The sequence below is a fragment of the Ambystoma mexicanum genome, chromosome 3q (genome assembly GCF_040938575.1).
Source record: "Ambystoma mexicanum isolate Mex_15411 chromosome 3q, UKY_AmexF1_1, whole genome shotgun sequence".
In the NCBI taxonomy this organism is placed as follows: domain Eukaryota; kingdom Metazoa; phylum Chordata; class Amphibia; order Caudata; family Ambystomatidae; genus Ambystoma; species Ambystoma mexicanum.
Window position 1 is genome coordinate 286612335 of NC_090926.1, and position 23220 is coordinate 286635554.

At 44.1% G+C, this 23220-nt stretch overlaps 1 protein-coding gene across 2 annotated transcripts in view; it reads left to right on the top strand.

Moving 5' to 3' along the window:
- The window catches only part of PAN2 (poly(A) specific ribonuclease subunit PAN2), a 1309324-nt gene that overhangs the window by 305832 nt on the left and 980272 nt on the right, over positions 1-23220 (top strand). The gene's annotated exons all lie outside the window — the stretch shown is intronic.

Genomic DNA, 23220 nt, shown 5'->3' on the forward strand with positions numbered 1-23220 from the left:
TCTGTGACTTAAGGGGGCTGGTGCCCACTAGGAGGGGGACCCATTTTTTAATTATCTTTTCTAATAGGTTTTGGGGATACCTTAGTTCACCCGTGATGCAACAGCCCAACGACAATGATATTGTTGAATGGTAAGCACACAGTGAAGTTAACTATGTTATTAAACTTAATAATCACAAAAGCCATCTATGCTTCTTTGTAGACCTATCTGTGTCTTATCCAGTAATAGGGTGTCGGCATATGCCAACCAAGCAGTTTTTTGTTTACTGATCTTGGGAGGGAAGTTATGAATTATCCAAAACGATGCCCATATCTGTGACATACAGATTATATAAAGTTGGAGCAAGTGGGCAACCTTTTTTGAAATCCAAAATTGGTATCTAAACTATCACTTGGAGAAACCCCCCTTATCTAACCTAATCTGAATTTTTGTATTGGTGACTAGCTCCCTTATAAAGTAAAGTAACATAGGGTTTATATTCCACTCCCTCAGTTTAGACCACAAAAGATTGTGGTCCACCGTATCAAACACACCCCTATAGTCAATAAAACATATTTATAAGGCACCTTCTGTAGTTTTCAAGCTTTCCCAGATTAGATATGCTAGTGCCCAGAGATTAGTGGAAGCGCCCATACCTTGTCGAAAACCAGACTGTTGATTGGAGAACCGATTTCTTTTCATCCAGTCGTTCAATTCCAATAATAGTTTTGAGAAAATATTTGAGCACACATCCATCATGGCCAAAAGCCTGCAGTTTGATGGATTCTCTCTGGCCCCCTTTTTTAATATTGGTATTAAAATTGAGGCTTTCCAGCTCGTGAGTATAATACCTATGATTATGATGGTAGTGTGTATATATATCCCATGGTCTTAGCCCAAAAAGCTGGATTTCCTTTATACACAAGATTCGGAATCCCATTGGGACTTGGTGCTCTAGAAGATTTTAGATTCACAATTATCCTTTCTATGTCCTAAATATCCCATAGTGACATTTTCTCATTGATTATTTGGTAATCAGTTGGTGGGGGGAGTAATTCCCCAATATGTGATTTCCAGGTATGCACTGTAATACAATTAATCTATTTTTCCCCCACATCCTGAATAAGCATGTGGTTTTGGTATACTTTCCAAAATCGGTGGAAGTCAGTGTTTCTTAGCATATCACACATTAAAAACCACCTTTTAGAATATTTAGAAGCCTTGTCTCTTGAGAAAGTTTTTGTATCTGGTCTTAAGGTTGGTAATCTTCCCTAGAAGTAATGTCTCTCCTAAATTTTCAATCTTCTTTCTTTATAGAGGGCACGTTTTTCTTTAGCTATTATGTCAAATGTTTTCTCTGCGGAAGAGCTTTTAGATATGTTTTTTTAGTTAGTACATGTTGTTTAACTGCGTTTGATATCCGTTCAAATTCCTTTGCCCTTATTATACCATGATAATTATAGTATCAAGGCGGAGCGTAGATTTATTTAGATTGACTGTCCAATCTATTCTATTTCCTGCTGTATTGATTATAGTCTGACCTATCATTTTTTCTTGAATATTAGTGGTGAATTCAAAACTGAATTTTTTAGCAACGTGGTAACTAAGTCTTGTTGAAATAAGAAGCAAAACGTCCACCAATTGCCACAATGACACCAGGAAAAATATGTAATCAAGCCATGAAGTTCTATTCCCAGCAGACCATGTGAAAGGCATGGAGCAAAGGGTGCCCACCTTTGTATACAATTGATATAATCGATTAATGGAATAAATGCTAACCACGGTTCACAGGAGATGTTTTTCTCCTCAATATAATGAATAATCGTTGTGCCCCGTTGGTTGGTGGACGTTGTAATACTTTCAATACCTTGTTTAGGGCATTTGTTAAATCGTTGTTCACTCAAATCACCTAAGATTAAAAATAGCGCCTCAGGGTTATCCCAGGTCCAATATTTTCTAACCCATCTACAACTCCTGAGGGTCCATGTATTATCTGGAGGATTATACACTTAAAATAAGCAGCCTCTGACACACTAAGGAATTTCTGGTGGTGAGACAAGTAGGCTTATGAAGAACTGGTGACAGCAGTTTACTTTACTGGTATTTTGACTTCTTTTTAATCGTACCATACCGCATTTGGTCCCTGACAGTGGCAAATGCCGAAAATGTCTGTGCCACAAAATCGTTTCTGTCCTTTGGCCATCTTGTCCCTTAACATTCCCCCAAGGTCGAACTGGCCTGGAACATCCTTATTGGGCATGCAGCCTCCCACAAAAATCCTCTTTCGTGGGCTCCTGCATGTCACGTGTGCTAGCACCCAGGAAGAGGGTTGGGACTGTCTGATCCCAATCCACACTACTGGTGCCAGGCTGTCTGGTGTGCCTGAATGACTAAGACCACCGTGGGCCACGATTGGACCATGTCTGTTTTGCATGCAAGAGAGCAGATCTTCCATTGGCTGTCCGTCCAAATCTGAGTATGGCTCGCACTTTGTATAAGAGAAGGGGTTCTGCATCCATTACATGTCGATCTACCGTGTTTCACAATGAACTAAGAAAGGAGCCTAGTATCCTGTAAGCCGAAGCAGCCCTGTGGACCCGCTGGATGTGCTGGCAGGTTTGCCACCCTGAGCCTGCTGCTGTCCCGTCTGACCCCTGCATGGTAATCAATCTTCAAAGGCCTGCAAGGGCGCTTGAACCCTTCGGAGTAGTGGGAACAACTACTCTCTATATCTCCTGATTTCCTCATAAGAGCCTTCTTGGAAGTGTTCCTGCGTCGTCCAATGAACTGACCAGCTCTACCCCTGGATATCGCACAGGAGCACCGCCGTCCCGAATTCCGACTCAAAACTTGTGGAATCAGTAGCTTGTGGTCCTTGGCTCTCTCGTTTAACAGTTTGAACTATTATTTATACTAGTTCATTAATTATGTGCATCTTCATGTGTAGGTGAATCCAAGGAGCACGATTCAACCACTGAATGCTTTTTAGAAAGTACATACCAGCAAGATTACGAACATAATTATACCCCTGAAGAATTTCCAAGCCATTAAAGACTTTGGTGTAATGGAAAGAAACATGTTGGGATCTTATGGGTCTTATTTATTATGACCAGGCTATACACTAGCTAGACACTGTTGGTTAGTTATTACAACTTTGCCAGATTATTAGAATAGTTATTTTGTTTGTCACATTTTGTGGGCAGTTGGTCATTTTTTATTTTTTCATTTTTGATTTGTACACTTGTCTAAGTATGATGTGTTTACATGCATTTATTGTTTAATTTTGTTTGAGTGTAGTTTTGTCTGGTGTGCACTTCACTAAATTATTTGAGTTTTTTTGAAATTTGTTCAAATATTACTTATTTTATTTGGATTATTATTTTAAACTGTACTGTTGTATCAATATAATTTGCAATATGTTATATTGACTTATATTGTAAACGGTATGGATTTTATAACAATTCTGAGTTTTGAGATTAGCGACTGGATGAGAATTACATTTTTCCTTGTAGATATTTTATAGTATTGGTAGACGATCTGGCCCTCTTGTGTTCCCTACATAGATGCACTTTATCTTGGTCCTCCTTTTGTTGTGTTTGATTATTTAATTAGCCAGGTGTGACTGGGGTTGCAGACAACTGGTGTCCCCATGTTCTCTTCTCTTTTGACCTCGGCCCTCTCCCACCAAATTACAAGGGTCTAGCTACTCTAGGTCGTGAATTAGGAGCGTGCGTCATGCTGCACACCTGTGCATTCTGTGTCAATACCCTGTGGTGACGATTGCTGTGGGTGTCTTACCTGCCTGCTCCCCTGAGCCCGGAGTCGTCCTGTACCAGAATTGACTTTGTCCTCCCTTTGTGAGTGGAGTAAAGCCTACTGTCCTGTCACGGACGACCGTCCTGTGCCGCAGCCCCTGAGAGCTGGAACGACTAGCAATGGCAGGGTTTGAACCTACCAGCGACCTCGACTAAACTGGCAAAGTTGGGTCCGAGCATGCCAAAGGCTGGTGAGTACTTGCTTAACTCACCAGTGGCCCCTGGCACATCCATTGTACTTTTATGCATGAGGATTCCTTAAAGATCCTCACTTTGCCTGGGATAGCCTTCGCTGTTAAGCTCAACTGGTATCCACAGGGACGCCACCCAGCCAGGTTACTCGCTGGTATGCTTCTCAGCTTTGCCCTGATGTGGTGTGCGGGGAAAGTTCTGCCTCGTGGTAGAATGAGGCGTGCTCTCCGTCCTGCCTTCTTTGCAGGGGCACGTTGTCTTTCATGGGTGAGTGCGGTCCAGTTACTTCACTGACGGCGGCCCGTTTCATATTGTTCAGGTAGGTCTTTATTGTTCTTTAGTTTTGTTGCTATCCTGCATGCCTTTCTTTGTTTAAAATGTCTCTTTTTCTCCCTTAGGTATGCGGTGCTTCAGTGCGGCGAACTGGCTTGGTTGAGCCCCGCTGGTAAATGTTGGCGCGTTAAGAGCGCTATGATACGGTAAGTAAGCGCTATGCGCAGCGCTGCAAAGTCTTGCCTTTGCTAACCTGTGTTTTCCTTCCTTGTAGGTCCTGGTGTTCTTCAGCGCGAGTGGAATGTCCGGAGTGGTGCCAGCCGAGAGGCGACCAGCCAGGTAAGCCTTTTGAGCAGTTCGTAATTTGTAAATGTCTCTACTGCTTTCTTTAATGTTGCCTCTACCTTCCTCTTTCAGGTTGTTCTGTCCGGGAAGCGTGCAGATTTGAGGAAGCTGTTCTCAGTAGCTGCGAGTGTTGAAAGATGAAGACTGCTAATGTTGCTTTTATCTCCTTGCAGGTTCTGCTTCTCCGAGGTTCGAGGGAATAGCTGGACACGGTGAGTGTCATGTTGCAAGCTGCAAAGTAACGCAAAGCGTGTTGTCTTGCTCTGGTGTGGTTTAAATAGCCCCAATAAAATAGTCTAGGAAAAGTAGTGCCTAGGCTACCACACCCAAAACACTAGACCACATAGCTTGGTTCTTAGGAACCAAGCTATGTGGATGCCTCCATGTTGGCTGACAATAATTAAGTAGTTCCCAAGCACATTGTTTATTCATGGTGTATGAGCCTGGCGCCATAGGCACCAGGACTGGCCCCATGAGGGCTTTTGAAGAGGATGCCAGGCTCTAGAGGCCCGAGTCCTGACTCCACCTGGCCAATGGGTTTGCCAGAGGGGGATTTGGGCGAGGGTCGTGACAGCGCTCCCTAGCTATTACCTAACCTCAAAAGTAGCTATTCCTGCAAGGGGCAGACCCTCCTTGAATATTAGGACTTTATCCTTCATCACCTCAAGCCCCTTCCTGAACTGCTACAGTCCCTGGAAGAGGTGCCGTTTTTGATACTTCTGCACGATGGCGCATTATAAATGCACAGCTGTACTTTTGAGCACAAGGGCCCCCACTTCATAGGGTTGTACTGGTTAAGTTAGGGTATAGAAGTCTGCCCAATGCAATAGTTGTTAACCCCATTTCTGTTACAGGTTGTGGATGTGTTTTCCCCCATTTTGCATTATGCTAAAAGTGATTGTGTGTTAAATAGTGATACGCTTGTGTGGGAACTATTTCTCTATTACTGTGGTTATTCGTGTTTGATTATTAGGCTTATAATTGTGTGTGTGTATGTATGTGTATGTATGTATGTATATATATATATATATATATATATATATATATATATATTATTCTGTCTCGTTATTTTGTGGGCTTCCGATCACTCACCTCTCCTGAGACCTAGTCTTGACCGCCCGTGAAGCTACCTTGATTGGTCTGGCTTGTCCGGAAGGTTCCCCTGTTCTACTATATTAGGGTGGCTCCTAAACCTCTGCCCACCAGGTCATAGTTTAGAAATCCATCTCAACACCAAGTCCTTACTAGTTATTATCTTTAAATCTGGGACTTGGTGGATGAGCTCCAATGTGTTTTGCCTATTAAAAAAAGGACCATTTGACGTGGTGAAAGTATCAGTCATTTTAATAAACATATTCATCTCTCTATGTAGTTGTACAACTTTCAGGAGTCTCTCTTTGGGTGTCTTCCCACTCTCTCTAAAATCAATTTCCTCCTCATCCTCATGCCTCCTCCGTTCCTGTGTTTTCATGGCACTGTGCAAATATTACACTATTCTTGCCCTCCATAGTCTGAGTGGTTTTAGTTAACCATGATTCCATGGGATCTTGTGCCGTACCTTTTTATTGCTAATCTGTATTCTTCCACCACGTTGCTGTTTGTTAGCTCTATTGCAAGGGGGGACCCTCTGCATCCCCAGCTTTGACATCTGCAGACTCAGGCACTGGAGACTTGGACACAGATAAAGGAACAGACGCCTGCATAGATTTCACACCCATCTTTGTTACAGGTTCAGAACACATTGGAAACGGCACCTTGAGCTGCTACAATCATCTTGCTTATATAGGACTATTTCAGTGACCTAATGTTTAATGCAAATTCAGGCTACATTGCTCATTGGATCTCTTAACTAGAATATAAGCCCTCCTGGTTTTTGATTGTTTGGCTTAACTGTCACTCACAAAGCCCACATTAGCTCATTTTGGCAAGCATTAGTTGACTGACGCATAATCTGATAAGCTTGTGTGAGATCCAGCCGGACCTAATTAATTATCCTTTAATTCCTGCAAGAACCAGCCCTTATCTGATTCTCGAGGCCTTCCTAATCTACTTGGCAGGTAGTACTGTGAAAATCTCCATGAGCTAATCTTATTATATGCCACGTAAGCAGCTGTTCTGCCTAAATGATAGCCTTCCCATGCTCTTTATCTGATTTACTATCAATCATGGTCTATCAATCATTGTTTGCTTTTCTTGCCAAGAAATTCTGAAAAATACCAATCCCAGTGATGCTGATCTACAGTGAACTACTGTAGTAGAAAACTATCTACATGAGTAAAGGATTTTGTCATCTGGTCCCCAAGACACCATTTTGTATTTTGGCATACATCTTAGAAAATATCTGTCTGTTCAGCCTAGATGTTCGGCTACCAAACGGTAAACCACTTTACTTTGAGAATAACTCTTTCTCTATCCAGTTTTCAGATTGCATTTTGAGATATTCATGATGTACGTGTAATACCCGACACACCCTCCATCTCCTGGGTCATTCTGACCCCAAACATATGTTGCCCTATATGCACTCTTGATCTTCAAAAAGCACTATAGTTCGTATTTTAGCAATACTGGAACCACCGATCAGCCCACCATGCCATCTGCACCCAGCTTGGAGGGGGGGGGGATTGGCAGGGGCTGGGGGGGTCAGTGGGGGTCTAGCACCTCCTCTACACTATCTTCAAGCATATGCTGATTCAACACGGCTAACTCTTCTGATGATGGTTCAGCAAGTGCCATCAATTTATTTTATTTGTTCCAGAGTTCCTTTTGTTGCTTATGTTTAAATGTTTCTTTTTAAATTTACATTTCCTACTTTTGGTTTCAGAGGGACCGCTGTCATTCTTTCTGGGTGACGAATCTGTCACCTCCACATGAGAAATTGAATTATCTTCATGCTGTATGGAGACTACACCATCACTGTTATGCATAGTGAGGATAGAATCTTCCACATTAAGTACACAATCTTCCTGGACCACGGTGGATCTATGGGTATTAAGCTGACTACTATTTCTGGTGCACCCCTCCTCAAATGCTATATTCATAGTGTTGCCATCAGTATTACATAAGACTACGTCAACCAACATAGTCAGGCCCTCTTATTTATTTTTTGTTCTTGGAACATTGTATTGCATAACTTAAAGAGGGCCTGTAGGATCTTAAGGTGTTCAGGTTCATAGAAAACCTAATCTTCTAAAGAACCTGAGGAAGAGAGAGATTTGTTACCCGTGGGCGACGAAGCATATGCTATAGAAGCAATTCCGACAAGGTCCGGTGATCTCTCCAAATTTGTTTGTGGGATATCATCCATTAATCCCAGAGTTTGAATAATGTTGTCATTAATGCGGTCTTCAGTGGCTTTATCCCTTAAATTAAGCGACATGTTTAATAGTCATTTTCTATCTGATCAGTATCCGAGATTTCATCTGTATTCTGACAATCATTAGGCATAGGATCGTGAGGCATAATTTTTGAAGGGTGAAAATGTATTAACAGGTTTTAGGAATGTAGTGATATTTGTTTTGCCCCGTAGTGGGGTGGCCTCTTTTCTCCAGAACTGCCTCCCTAATCCCCAACTCTGTCTCATATTCTTTAGTTTGGGGTAAGTTATTGTTTCATGGTTCTTTTGTTCACCTCATCAACTGAACGAGATTGGCTACATGCAGTTTTCTCTGCACTTCTAAATGGTATTTAAAAAAAAATTATAATAAATTGCCAGCATTGTCCGGAGATACATTTTTAAATATCGCTCCCAGGCAATCAAATGTTCATAAAATCGTACCTAGTTAAAATCCATGTTAGTATTGAATATTTCATTAAAAAAACATAAATAGAAACTTTACAATATCAATGAGTTAACATCACACAGGTATGCTCAGGCATTCACACTGCCCTTGACATAGGAATATAAAATCATCTTTAACATGCTGCTGCTATGGCATATATATTTTGTCTCTCACAACCCACTCAAAAGTAAAGCTTGGCCAGGCATCTCTTTAACTTCACTATAACTGTGAAGCAAATTGGCTCTGGACGCACCTAATTTATGCTCTGTACAGCAGCTCTTTGCCGTATCTGAATTTGTGAGAGTAAGACAATACCCATATGCTTTTGCCACCCAGCTGCCAAACGGCCATACAGCACTCGTCAGTGCACTTGGTGTGTGCGCGATCTACAGTATTTGAAGAGTTTTGGCAGGTCGGGGGGAAGTGGCCAATGGAAGCTAAAGTATTGGCTTCAGCAAGTGGTCCCAGTAAAGGCATAACTCTAAAGAAAATAAAGTGAATTATTACTGTTAGTCCACATGTATCTTTTTGCAGTGTCTGGGGAGCAATACAGTGGTTGTTCCCAGTTATAGCTGCAGGCTTAAGTCTAGGAAGCGAAAATCGGGCCAACAGGAAGTCCAGCGTCCACAGCTACACAACACTCGTCTGTGCACTCCTTGGTGCTAGTCATTTGTCAGTGAGTCCAAAAGGAAGATGACTGTCCAAACTAATCCATCCTGTCCCTGCCACTATATAAACTATTAAGTCACAGGAGAATGACTCCCATCTCCTGTGGGCTGCTTCTCAGCAAGTTCACTTTAATAAAGTATTCATAGGTAGTCCTTTGTAACTACTTTTATCAAGTCGTATTGTTCAGATATTGGGGGCTTCAATTTTTCAACAGTGTCTTTTACACGTTGCTACTCCCTATCTGTTCTATTCTTTGCTCTTGTGCTTATTTGTTTCTATCCCCCCTTTTTCTTGGGGCAATTCTCTTTTAATTAAAACATCAGGTTTGTCTCTGCTCAATGTCCAATCCTTTTCTTGACTAGGACAAATGGAACTGTTCCAATTGTAGCTTTCACTCTTACGTATTTCCAACACTTGGTCTTTTCTGGGAAGAGTATGAGGGTTCCAGTAATGAGTTGCACTCTTTTCCACTATTTGGTCTTTACTTGGACGAGTATGAGAGTGCCAGTAATGATTCTCACTCTTCTCCAACACTTGCTTCTTACTGGGACAAGTATGAGTCTTCCAGTAACGATTGTCCCTCTTATTATATACTTCCCATACTTGGTCCTACTGGGACGAGTATGTATGTTCCATTCATTATTTCTGGCCCCCCCACCCGGATCTCTCACTCTCCCCATTAATCTTCCTTCTCGGGGTTCGCATTGGGGCTTTCTTCAATGATCGTCGGGTTGGCTTTTCTGCTCTGTTTCATCTTTGCTCGGCACGCTCCATCTGGCCTTTAGGTAAGTGGCCTTTGTGTTGTTTAGAGACTCCCAAGTCCACCAGTCTTTAGTCATGCCACCACCTCTAACTTAGTTACACCTTGGACACTGTTAGTCCTTCAGCTTCTCGTACTTCAGGTTTTCCTGAGTGTAAGATGTCTGGACTCTCAAACCAACTTCCTCTAGCATCTGAAGCTGTGCGTCCCAGTCTCCTTCAGCTCCGCCCTCACAGCTGATTTGAATCTCCTGGGCTTCTCTCCTTTCCATGTCTTCTCCTATCAAATTTATGACGCTGCTGTGGGACTTTCCCAGCAGAGCACCAAAGTCCTTCTGTTTTGTTTTGTACTCTGTACGCCTCCAGTGTTTTTTTTTTAAATGTAAGTAACACAAGTATATTTTAAGGTTTAATCAAGGGTTCTCCATGACAATAACAAATTGCAGCTTGTTCTTCATGTTTTCTTCTGGTAGGTGTTATTACTGATGGGCTGTAGGTGGGATGGTTGGGGAGTTTCCCATCGGAATGGGAGTCCATGTCCCCAAGGGAAGGGGGTCTCTCCCAGTGAGGTCCCACTTGCCTCTACCACTACAGGGGATATAACGTAGTGGGCTCACCTCCCTAGCCTCACAGGAAAAGGCTCTCCCCTGGGGAGAAGTGACTGAATACTGTGATTCATCACAGTAGGTAACGTTCAATATACAGGTCTGCGTGTGTAGATTTACATACACCTGGGTGTGTGCAGCTTTAAACTAAACCTGAGAGATAGATATATATATAGATATATATATATATATATATATATATATATATATATATATATATATATATATTTGGCTTTTAATGTGTCTATTTTTCAGTCTGTGTATTTTTAGACTGAAGATGTAATCTTCTCCAGTAAAATGTACTATGTTAAAACCCCTTTTCCATACACATATAACAGTGTGTGCATTCAAAGATAAGGTACTGCATGGGTTTAACACTTTGCGCAACAGGAAGAAGTATAGAGAATGATTTGTATCCCTTAAGAATAGTGCAAACATCGAATTTATGGCTAGGCCTCCCTCGACAGCAATTCTGCAGGATATCAACTTGTACAATATTGTGTCACGAATACGCTATGGCCCAAAGGATTCTATACCGGCTTAAGATAGATTCTATTTTAAATGGTGTTTCATTTTACAAAAGCCATTCTGCATTTAAGTGGCACCAAAATGCATTGTTTTAAATATCCCCTCTCAATTTATAATACATTGGGCAAATTCCTTCTTACTTGGTACTAAATATAACTGGGAGAGACAAGGCACAATCTTAGGACTGGATGTGTAGCTTTGCCACTTTAGCATTCCCTTCTACCCCACTCTCTGTCCCTAAAATGATATGTGGTAAACTCCTGGGAATAATCTGGGGTTTCTCCGGGTTCTACAAACTTTTGAAATGTGGCTTTTCATTTCTTGGAGAATCGGCAGGAACCAGTCAGTCTGGAATCACTACATCAGAAAACTCTCATAATTGTCAGTTGAATGGAATCCAGTTTCCAAGCTGACTGGTCATCCCTTTTTCAATTGCTTCTGTATCCAGTCTGCATGGGGATCAGCCATCCAGGTGGATTCTCCTCACTCTGTGGTCACCCCTCTGCAGTTACATCCAGATCATCATCTATGCTCCTCTCCCAATATTAATGAATGATACTCCCTATGTTCTGTGTGCCTACAATCATCTCTTTTGACTCTTCCCCAGCGTCGTGAATAGGGGTGGTTTTTACCAGTCCGATGACGCAAATGTGAGGGCAAATTTGCTTCAACTGAAAGTGGCAATTTCGTTTTTATGCCTTAATTTGTTATGTGCATGTGTGAGGTTAATAAAATCAATATCGCTGTAATCTGTAGATCGGTGTGAACGATTACATGTGCGAAACATTGTGTGTGTTACATATTTCAGGAGATACGTGTTTGTCCCATTTTCTCCGACTCATTTCATGATAACCCCCAAGGATTTCGTTTGGTGAAAAGATGTATATTTTGCATCTTAGGTTCGCAACAGGTCTTGTGTCGATCGGAGCTTGCATCAGAGCTGATTTTTTTTTTTTTTTTTTTTTTACGATTACATATTTGATTAAAATGTACACTCAAAGAACTTTACCTCCACTTTGGCCACAAGATGGCGCCATGGATAGCTGAAAATTTTATATTGGTATTTTTATTATATTGGGTTAAATCACAAATAAATAAGATACATCGGAAATGTGCTTTTTTCCATTTTACTGACATCGAAAGCTCATCTGTGCTTATTTTCTTGGAGTAAATCGTCTGGCGCATTAGCTAGACACCAGTTGAAAGTGGATTAAAGTAGAGAAATCTCCCTTGAATACAACACTAAGTGTATCTCATGAGCAGGTGTCCTGTTTGGATACCTAAATTGGGTCAGTTGGAGCGTGGTGAACTCCCAGACAGTTTCAAGATTCCCCCCCCCAAATACAATACAAATACACCACAGCATTACCTTAAGTGAAATGCATTTGATGCAAGTGAAACAAAATGGGACATTAAATGATACTGTTTCTGAAACCTATGCTAAATACAATCATTTAAGACACATTAGTACCTGGTGCGCGCAGTGCACCGGGAATACAACATGTGGATTGTCTCTCTTGCAAGCCATACCACATGGTATTCCCTTGTACGCTGGTGCGTCCTGCGCATGCCGGGTGCTCTGTTCCTGGCGAGGGGCCTGGCAGCCCCTCAGCCAATGAGGAGGCTCAAAACGGGGCAATCCCTGCTCCAAGCCTCCCCATGTCTGGAGGCTGCCTTTGTCCCCTGCCGGGGACTCGGGTGAGACTTTTTTTTTTTTTGTCTTTATTTTTTTCTTCCCCTCCGCTCCCTTCAGCCCTCCAACCCCACTTACCTTCTTTTTTCTTGTTTTGGGAGCGAACGCGCTTTAAACACTTCTGTTCCCAGCGCGTCCGCTCCCGATGAGTGCCATGGAAAGGGAAAACGGACTACGTTTTCCCTTTCCCGGCGGCCGTTTTTTTCACTTTTTTTTCTGTTTCAAAACAGAAAAAAATGCTATTAGTGCCCAGGTCTAACGGGCCGGGGTACTAATGGCAATAAGACCCTCGGCAGCAGGCCAAAACCGCCCACGGTAATGCCCCCGGGGCTTCGTTAAGGCCCTCGCTGTGCTCGGACCTGTAACAAAGTCCCCGGGGGCATTAATTGGGGCGGTATTGGCCCACCCCCGAGAGTCTTATTGCCACATTACAGGTTTGTGCAATACAAGTGGAATTTTATGTTTTTGAGCCATAAATATTTCTCTTTAGGGCTATTGAATTCTGTTTGATGTTCATGCACTCCAAAGCTCTGGGCCTTGTATTTTCACCTGTGTACAGTTCTGATTTTCCTGTGCATTTTCTGCATGTTCTTAGATACTGAGATAAATGTTGAAGAAAGGTGTGTATTGCAGTTATTTTATGTTTTTAAAAGATGAAAACAGGCCATAAAAATTATTGCAATCCGAAATTCACTTTCACACTATTGAAAAATGTTCTTGGGTGTGCACGCATTTGTTCACACCTCGCACTTTAAGCAGGAATCCTTTTTATCATGACAGCAAGCAAGATGCCCGATCCATTAGAGAGTATACTTTTGCAAATAGTGCTCATCTTTCAGAACGTCTTTTCTCTGTTCACTTTGTTAGGCCATTATCTGAGCTGCATTTTCTCTTAGTGTGCTAGGTTTGTGAAGGTTGATTGTGTGAATAGTGTAAATTGGCAAGATATGGAGGTGCGAGTTGGTTAGTGAGTGGGAGGGGGGGGCGCGAAGAGGCAGCAAAAGGAGAGGATGTTTTCTAGGGACTGCTTTGGAGCCAAAATACTGGGGCCCTTGCTGGGGGTTCCCAGGTAGGAGGAGAACTATTAGATCCATCATGCCGAGGGCACACGTGGGGGCTGTCCCGGGAGAAGGCAGTGGCCATGACAGTGATGTTACCCTGGTGCAAAAGTGCCCCCCCCCCCCAGAAGGGAAGATATGCTGGCGCCTGCCCCTGAGACAGGCGTGGGTAGGAGCTGTGGGGATCCAGAATACACCAAGGAGCGGTCCTGGAGAGGAGCCCTGCCACATGGCGGTGGAGCGTGGCTGGTGAGTGCTTCCAGAGGTGAATAGTCTGTCCTGGCAGAATGTGAAGAGGACAGTGTGTAGCCACCCATGGTGTAGAAGAGCAATAGGGCGGGGCAGCTGAATTGGAATGTCCTTTTCCGGCACACAGCAGTGACCATGCAGGCCCCACCCTTTTGAGGAGCTCACCGTGGGTTAGCGTGAGAGCAGTTGGAATTGGACCTGCACAGGTGCATACATGCCCAGAGTGCCACTCAGTATCCTTGTGTGCAGCGAGCAGGCCCTGCCCCTTTGGTGCAACACACCCCTTTTATCTGCCAAACTGAAGAAGTGTACGCTCTCAAATAATCTGTAGTGCGTGCTATGGAGCAGATCGGCGCAGTAAAGGAAATGTGCCCTGAGAGCCGTATTAGTAAGGCAGTAACATCCAACATCCAAGAATAATGTGTTACACCGTATTACAAGGAATACGTGTAGCAGCCTTCAGAAAGACTTAGAAGTGTGTATAGTTCTATTTGGAGTGGGGGCCAGAAGGTGCAAAGTCAAAGCAAGAAGTTGTAGGGGTCGAAAATGCGAGATGGACACGAATGTATAGTTTTCTCAATGTTTGCCATTTATTCAAATAAAAAGGGGTTGGTATATAACACCATTCTTTCCCTAGCCTAACGAGAACAACCCTGCCTAGGAAGCTAAAGAAAGATGACCTATTATCCAAAGGTCTCTGACCATCACACCAGGGACGTCATTTCACCAAAATACCAGCGGTAGTGGAAGTGACATCACATGACCCCTGGTGACATCACAGGAAGTGATGTCATTTGACCCCACCCCGAAGTGATATTGCGGGATGCGATGGAACGCAACCTTTCACCCGTTGACAAAACAGAAAGTGCTATCACAAAGCATTGTACACTACAGAAAATATGGTTACGATATCGCTATAATGTGATGTACATTTCATACAAGAATGGATCGCCATATGTATCGTTAAGATCAGTGTATATAGCCACATATTACCAAATTACTGTGAATGCAAGCGGACGTCCATGACCAAATGATAATAATGTGTTATTATATAGCACTTACGCTTAAGTGCTTTATATAGAAAAATATACACCCTATATTACCCAACCTGTGTTAGTACTCATTTATCGACTGCAGAAGGATGAAAGGCTGAGTTGAGGCATTTAAGAACAGACTAAATCAGTGACTCACCTCCTGAAGTGTGCCTGAAATAAACCTTTTATGAGTTCACCAATTATAGTATCGAATTCCAGAAAGACACATTATTTGGTATTCCTAATCTTTCTTTTTTAGGGTCAGTGCTGAAAGTGTTAGACTTGTGTTACTCCTTTTCTTCTGATTATTTTTTTTTAAGGGGCTTTAACAAGAAAGCCAGCCACTCCAGAACTAAAGAGCCACATGGTGCTGGCCACAGCCCATGAGTTTACATTACCAAAAAAAAAAACTTTGTTTTCTTTTTTTCTTTTTTTTCTAGAGGTCGCAAGGGAGACTTCAGAGGTCGCAACTGCGACCTCTGGTGACCCCTAAATGATGTCCCTGCATCACACTAATACAACAAAAGTGTACAAGGAATAACTGGCCGTCTTGAGTTCAAGATAGCAGTGCAAACGTTCAAACTTGTAGTTTTCAGAAAGTACCGTTTGTGACCAGGGTTAGGCTCCCTACCCCTGGATTAATTCATGAATACCTTTAGAAAAGTTCTGATTCAACAAAGTTCTGTTCAGTTCAACACAACATATCTTTTCCATCCACTGCGTCCTTGCACTTGGTAAAGTAAATGTTTCTTTCCATAACACAAATTCATAAACCAAGACAATTGTTTTCCTCCACACAATGTCTTTCTCGGGATACAAAGCAAATATTAGTATGTAACAATTATTCTTCCAATGGAATACTTTTATTAAGATAGCACAGCAACTACCTTCGGTGGACCAAAGGAGAATGCATGGACAAAAAAAACGCAACTAAAATGTGGTCAACTAACCATATGTTTATACATTAGTTGAAGAATTAATTATAAAACGCAGCCATAGCAAAATCATCACAGGGAACACCATAGCCATAAGTCAAAAACAGCCTTCCCATCATTCCAGTAAGTGAACCATTGGACTACCTACCAAGCCTCTACTGTGCCAAGAAATACAAAAGGGTGGAACTGTGAAGAGCTATTTACAAGCAATAAAGTGCAACTGTTATTAGAAAACCTTAACTGTAGAGTCACACGATGTTACTAGCATAACCCACTCCTCTGCAATACTCAGGATTAACTACATATGTACCTCTCCTTCAAAGAACCAGCTTCACATGCACATAAGATAAAAACATGGATGATGAAATGCAGCCCAGTGCAGCATGAAAGGTTAAAGCGTTCGCAAGTCCATCTTCTAAAAAGACCTTCAACTAAGAAAGCTGCCTACCTAAGTAGTTATTATGCCCAAAAGGAACCAAGAGGGTTTATTGAATAAGCTACAATGCTACAGGAAATGCAGCAATATTGCTAGGATTGCTAGGGGTCATATGAACTAATAGCATTATTTGTATTTGCAAAAGAACAAAACATTGAAATGATTTAGAGATCAGCGTTGTGACTAACAATATTTACAAATTGTGCTCCCTATCCACTTTTATGAGCACCTCAGACAGCTTGCAGCACAGGGGACCCTCAAGAAATGTAGGTTGCCTTAAGCCACCATACATTACTTCTAGCACACGAACGGCGCAACAATCCTATTTTTGTGAGTATGATGTAATGTGATATTTTATTTGTATCGCGCTCGTACACAGGTGTTTCAGAACACGACTAGGCAAGGGAGGGGAAACTGGGGAGAACACACAACAGCGATCTTACTAGGCCAAGTGACATTGAGAACGCGCTAGTGCAGGAGGAGGGGGAAAAAGTGCATGGAAGGGGAGAGTAGAAAATGCAGAGCAGAAGAGTAGCTAAATAATAAATGAAATAGGAGTATGATCCCAGACCTCATTTTAGTCCTCTCGGAAACTGAAGGATGTTGGCTTGCTCCAACTCGTCGACTCGCCACTACACAAGGTACCCAGACTGAACATTTGACCTCTCTCCATGGAGTAAGTTCATGGCACTCGAATATTAAGCCTTCGGGGTGCACTTCTGCTTCTAATCTCTCTGCTGTTGCTCGTACCACGTCAGTGTATGCCCCTTTTCAATTAAATGTCTTTAATGATTGATTACATTCGTTTTCCCCCTCATGCTCAATACATTTGCCTTCTAATTAAGAAAAGATTATTGGATCACTGGCTGCCATTCTGCGTCAAGCTTTTAAATAGAAAGCTTTGCATCCCGGCCACCTCAAAAATCACATTCTAAAATGTAGCTTACTAGAGCGATTCCATTTTGGATTCCAACCAAGACATGTTGCCCAAGTAGCTCTACCCTCCTTCTGGGATAATGTCCTTCATGCTGAAGACATAGGCATGAAAACGTCACTGTTCCTTTTGGACTTGCCAGTAGACTTTGACAAGTTGACCAGCATTTGTGACTGGAATGTCTTTAAAAAGTAGAACTTGTCAGCTAAAGCCAGAGCTGGTTCCTAAATCCTTTCACCCAAATGGAACCCATTATGTTTCTACAACCTGCGGGTCGCCCACAGGGTTCCTCCGCTCTTGTTTTAGATCTGACTTTGTCCCCTCAGGCTAACTCATTTGTGGTCTTATTATCCGTCTCATACATCGTTGTTTAATTGTATGCGTCTCCAACTTTCTCACGCATTCTTTTATTTTAGAACACAGTCTTCTCTTTATAATATCTGGTTGCAAGTGGCAACAACTAAAATGAGTTGTAACAGTTTTTCGTAAGTCCATTGAACACTTTTCTATCCTGTACAGAGCACTGAGCTTTCGATGGACCCATTCATGACTCTTGTCCCTCGAATATAAACAAAGCTTTCTGTTTCCACCTGAGTAAATAGAAATTCTCCCTACCACTTATCCCACATGATCTTGCATCTATAATGGTTGATGGCCTTATCAACTCGGGGAAACATTATGGGAAATCTCTCTGGCAGGACTGCCCACATCTATTAAATTACAAGTTTATAAACATGTATTTCTTTTATGTATGTATATACAGGAGAAACAATGCTCTTTTGATCACAAAAGAACATATAAGGAGACCACCAGGGGGCGCAGGCAGCATGGAAGCCTGAAGACCCAGCTCTCTGTGAACTTCGACATAACAGCGAATTTCCAACGCTTGCCCGACCCGCACGCCACTGAAACTCGTCAATGGCCAAGGAGAAAGGGTCAAGATCAATTAACAGAAGTGTGGTCCGGAACCAAACTGACCTTCACTACGAACGCCAACTCAACAGGAGTGTTTCGACCCCCCCCCCCCTCCCCGGTCGCACGCAAAGAGGCCTCCGATGCAGGAACACGGTGACCGCCTTGAGACGGTAGAGGGCGTCCTGCTCCATGGAGCGAGAGCATAGAAAGCCCAGTCATTGCGCTCCCCGAGCCACAGACAATGCTGTAAATCAGACAGCAACACTAGACAACATTGACCAACCCTGGAGCGGACCCTTGCAGACACTGCCAATTCCTTTCACTTTTATGAACCCGGGCAGCGCCTGCTGCAGAGACTGCTCCCTCCGCCCCCGTAAGTCCGTGCAGCATCCGCAGTAAAGAATGGAGTGCTCCCCGGGCCCAATTCAGGAGGACCTGGAAAGTGTGCGCCCACGGTCCAGGGCATCCCCCCAGATGCGAACACCGGTTCCGGCTACCCAGGCGAATGCAGGTCAGCAGTTAAAGCGGCCCAGTATACCTCTCCTCCCTCTCGGCTCCCAGAGCATTGCACAATTACATTACACCAAGGAGAGGGAAGCCCCCGCCTAGACTGAGGCTCCCCTGGCCCCGCACTGACAGCGGTAAAGGGGGTATAAAGGTATAAAGCGGCACACCCCATTGCCCCCAATATTAACGGAGCATGGGAGTGTAAGGTGTTGCACTGGACGGGAGCCCTGAAGTGAACCCCGAGACAGAGAAGCGCTCAAAGGGCCTCCCAACCGCCCTGGCCACTCCGGTGTCCTACAGAGGCAACTAAGGTAAGGAGAGAGGGAGGATCCTCCTTGACCCTGGGCCCAACAGAGGCACCTGCCAACCTACTGCCGCCCATAGGAGCCGCCTCCTTGCCAATACCATCCTTTTGCTATCAAAAAATTCTGCAGGCAAGGACCATCCCCACCACTCGCCCTACTCGCCAGCCATCCTTTCTCCCCAGTGACCCACCCATGCTGAAACTCCGCGTCGTCAACAGGGGTCCCCGCACTTGAACTCCAGTCACAACGAAACCACCACACGGGATCGGACACTTAAGGCCTGCCAGAGCAGTAACCAGTTAGTGGACGATCCACCCTCACCAGCACCAAAGGGAAAGGGGCGAACCCCACACAAGCTCGATAGAATCAAGTCTCCACCCCTGCATCCCCACCGGGCCACAGATAGGGGTTAGAATCACAGACCGCAGCACACTTGGAGGTCACACAGCCGGCCGGCACTCAGCATGTGTTTCACCCAACGAGTGACCCACACGGAATACCAGGTATCGCAGTGCCTCAGACACACAGGAAGAATGACAGTCTAACTGCCGCCCAGACCCTCACTGAGCACCCTGGAGAAAGCCAGCCATAACCTAACAACTGCAGAGGTGAAAAAACAAACCTGGTCTTCCACAGGAATCGCATGGAGAGACCCACAGTAGCTACCCCACGAAGCTGCCTTGGTGACCTATCGGGACAATACAGATCGAGGATCTCAGGAAGAGGGAAGCAAGCAAGAGCATATACCCAGCACACAGATAACTCAGCCGTCGCACCCCAAAGACACCACAGGAAGCACCCGCCGCATGCATGTCGAGGTTGCCCCAATATTATACAATACTATACAAAAACTGCAGAAGTTAGGCAGATGCAACATAATCATGGCCTCTCCTACGCCCCAGGACTCCTCCCTTGCTCCCCCAATCCCAGGGGGAAATTGAGAGGTATCAACCAAAGCAGACATCCGTCTCCTATTCGGCCAAATCGGAGCATTCGGAACGAGCATGACGGCCACAGTCGGTGTGCTCCAAGACAAAATACATAAAGTAGAGGACAGAGTAGAGGCTCTAGAAAACTACTAACAATCAGCTGATATAACAGATTAGAACAGAGGGTCGATTCCAAGAACTTGAACAGAGAAATCGTGACCTAGAAGCAAAAGTAGACGACCTTGAAAACAAGGAGCGGAGCGGAGGGGAAATATTGGGTTAAGGCCTTAAAGAGAATCCCAACGAGACACCTGCATCACTGGAATTGAGAGTTAAAGATCTGATTGCCTCCATTCTCCCCTCCCCACTTATACTGTCACTGGAATTCGAGAGGGTCCATTGAGCAGGCGGCCGCCCAGATGGTCCAAAATCAATCTTCGCAAGATGCCATCATTACAAGCATAAAGTAGACCTTCTCCGAAGAGCGAGAAAACTGGACGCAATAGACTTCGATGACTCAAAAGTTAGAATTTTCCAAGATCTTTCAGCCGCCACCCTGGACCAGAGAGAAGCATGATGCCCCCTCACCCTGTGGCTGAGAGAGAAAGGTGTAAGATATAGATGGAATCCCCCATTTGCCCTGGTCTTTAGTAACGAAGGTGAGGAATACAGGGTGACTTCTGGAGAAGAAGCTAATGGGGTGCTTAAACATCTGCAATCGGGAACAAACTCAATCGAAGGAGAGGAAGTACCATCTTCATCGAAACCCACATGACGTGCGGCAGAAAAGCAAATATCGAGGAGGCAAAAAGGTCCAGAGACTGGACACACCATGAACGAAAAATATAAGGGAAAGGAAACACGGCAATATGACACACAGAAACTGTAGTCAGGCTGGGCACCAGAAAATGTAGACGTTAAGATTTTGCGTATGATGAATAGTTGAGAAAGGGCGGAAGCTCGGAGGGTTCAGGGGGTAGCACCCGTTGTGTGGTCTTGTGTGTACACCCGGGGCATCTATGCAGTTACTGGGTGTTTGTTTTCTCTTTTTCTCACTCTTTTCACTCTTTCCATTGTTCTGTCCTACACTGGGGAGGGGGGGGGAAATGGGAGAGGGAACACACAGGTCTGACCATAACACGCCAACCATTGCCAATGTATTGGGCGGGCTAGAGAAGCAAAAACTACTAAGACACATATGGTATACTCAACGACTAGGAGCAGGCATAAAGACAAGCAATGATGGGGGGGGTGATGCTATCAGGATTGGGTCCCTCAATGTGAAGAGGTTAAACTCTCCGCAAAAAAGGTCCATGTTAAGACGCACTTTCAAACAAGCAAATCTCTGTTCTATTTCTCCAGGAAACTAAATTTAAACAGACAGGGGAATGTGACTTAAAAGGGGGCAACCTACGGGTACTATATGGGCCTCAGGGCCCGAAAAGAAAGGGGGAGTGAGCATTCTATATCGTTCATCATTGAGACTCCAAATACCATGTGTCTGCAAAGACCCAAGGGGGAAGGTTCCTCATAGTACAAGGCACCATCAGATCCACAACGGTCACGCTATGCGCAGTCTACGCTCCAAATACCCAACAAATACCATTTTTTGAAGAACTCATGGCTACTTTGGAAGGGGAAAGAGTAGGACCCCTGATCAGGTGGGGGAGACTTTAATCCGATAACTGACCCTACACTAGATTGGAAATCGTACCGTCTGGGTGCCCTCCCACCCCCGACCACTAACACTTTCCGGCATCGCATCACATCACACCACCTTATAGACGCATGGAGGGCAGTACACCCACTAGACAAAAACCTACACATTCTACTCCCCGCCACACCAAACGTACTCTCGCATAGATTACATACTCATGGAAGATCACTTGGAGCACCTTATAACACAGGCTGTGATTGAGGTGGTGGGATGGTCAGACCATGAGATAGTCAGTCAACATTGACTTAGGGCGTAATGTACCGATCGACAAACGATGGAAGTGCAACGACACGCTGTTTAACCTTATTAGTGCCAAGGGCGAAGTATCTCGTCCTTCGGATTACCTCCCTGTTGCCAAAGACGAGATACCTCGTCCTTTTCGGCACTCTGTTTTGTGCCATCCCTGCACAGCAGGGATCGCACAAAACTGTAATCCAACCCCCGGGCTATGAGAGGGGATTGCATTACCTTCAATTTCACGTGACGCACGCCGACATGAAATTGAAAGTAAATTCACCACGGCAGCCATTTTCGGCTGCCGCTGCGAAGAGAGTAGGTGAGTGACCTTCTCCCTCTGGTTGGTTCAGCAGTCTTCAAAGCCTTGGCATTGCTGGCACTTCTCGGTCCAGCAATACAGGCACAGCCAGGAGCATCAGGGAGACTAGGCCTACGAGCAGGAGCTGTGATTTTTATTTTTTTTATTTTTGATTGTCCTCCCTGGATGAGGGGGAAACTAACAAAGCAGTGGGTTCCTTCTGGTTTTTCCAGTGAGGCAGAGCATTGTCATCAGATTCTTTGGAGCATGGTGGTGCAGAGCATTAGTCCTTCCTTGAGCAACAGGTCTTCCAGAGTGCTGGTTGACATCCAGCTGTTGATAAAGTGAGTGGACAACATGGATCTGCTTTTATTCCTCTTGGGAAGCAGTCAGTGAACACTGCACCAAATCGCACATGTGAGAAACCTGAGGGTCTGTTCCCTTTGGATCCCCTATGAAGGTGGCCTGGGAAAGGCCATCACTTTTGGATCCTGCCCTTGTGGGCGGACAAGCAAGGGAGAATGGTCCTTGGGAATTAGAAGTGAGATGCCTATAGGTGAAATGCAGTATTCTCCATCCTCCTTTCTGAAAGGAACCCCTATCCCAGAAGTGGTTGAGAGATTGGTCATCTGGTTGCCTGGCTTCTGAGAAAGGTAAAAGACCTGATCAGACAGGTTAGTGGAAGAGAAAGAATGGGGAGGAGATACTTTTATAACACATCATGGTAACCTACTTATCCTCATGATAACCAATCTAATTTCCACCCCGACCTTCATGGGCCATTATAAAAGTGTTCCACTGCATCCCCCCTTTAAAACACATTCAAGTACTGAGATGAAGAGGAAGCAACAGCGTAGTAGAGATTACCTCCTCTCACCATTTGGGAACTGGGGTGCAAAAGAGTCGGGCAATAGTAATTGATGGTGCACACCTGCAGTCCATTATTGTACCACAGGTGTATGAAAGGTGGAACTATGAGGCTGAAAAGGGAGCATTGGAAAAGATGAGCAGTGGAAGAAGGAGCTGTGC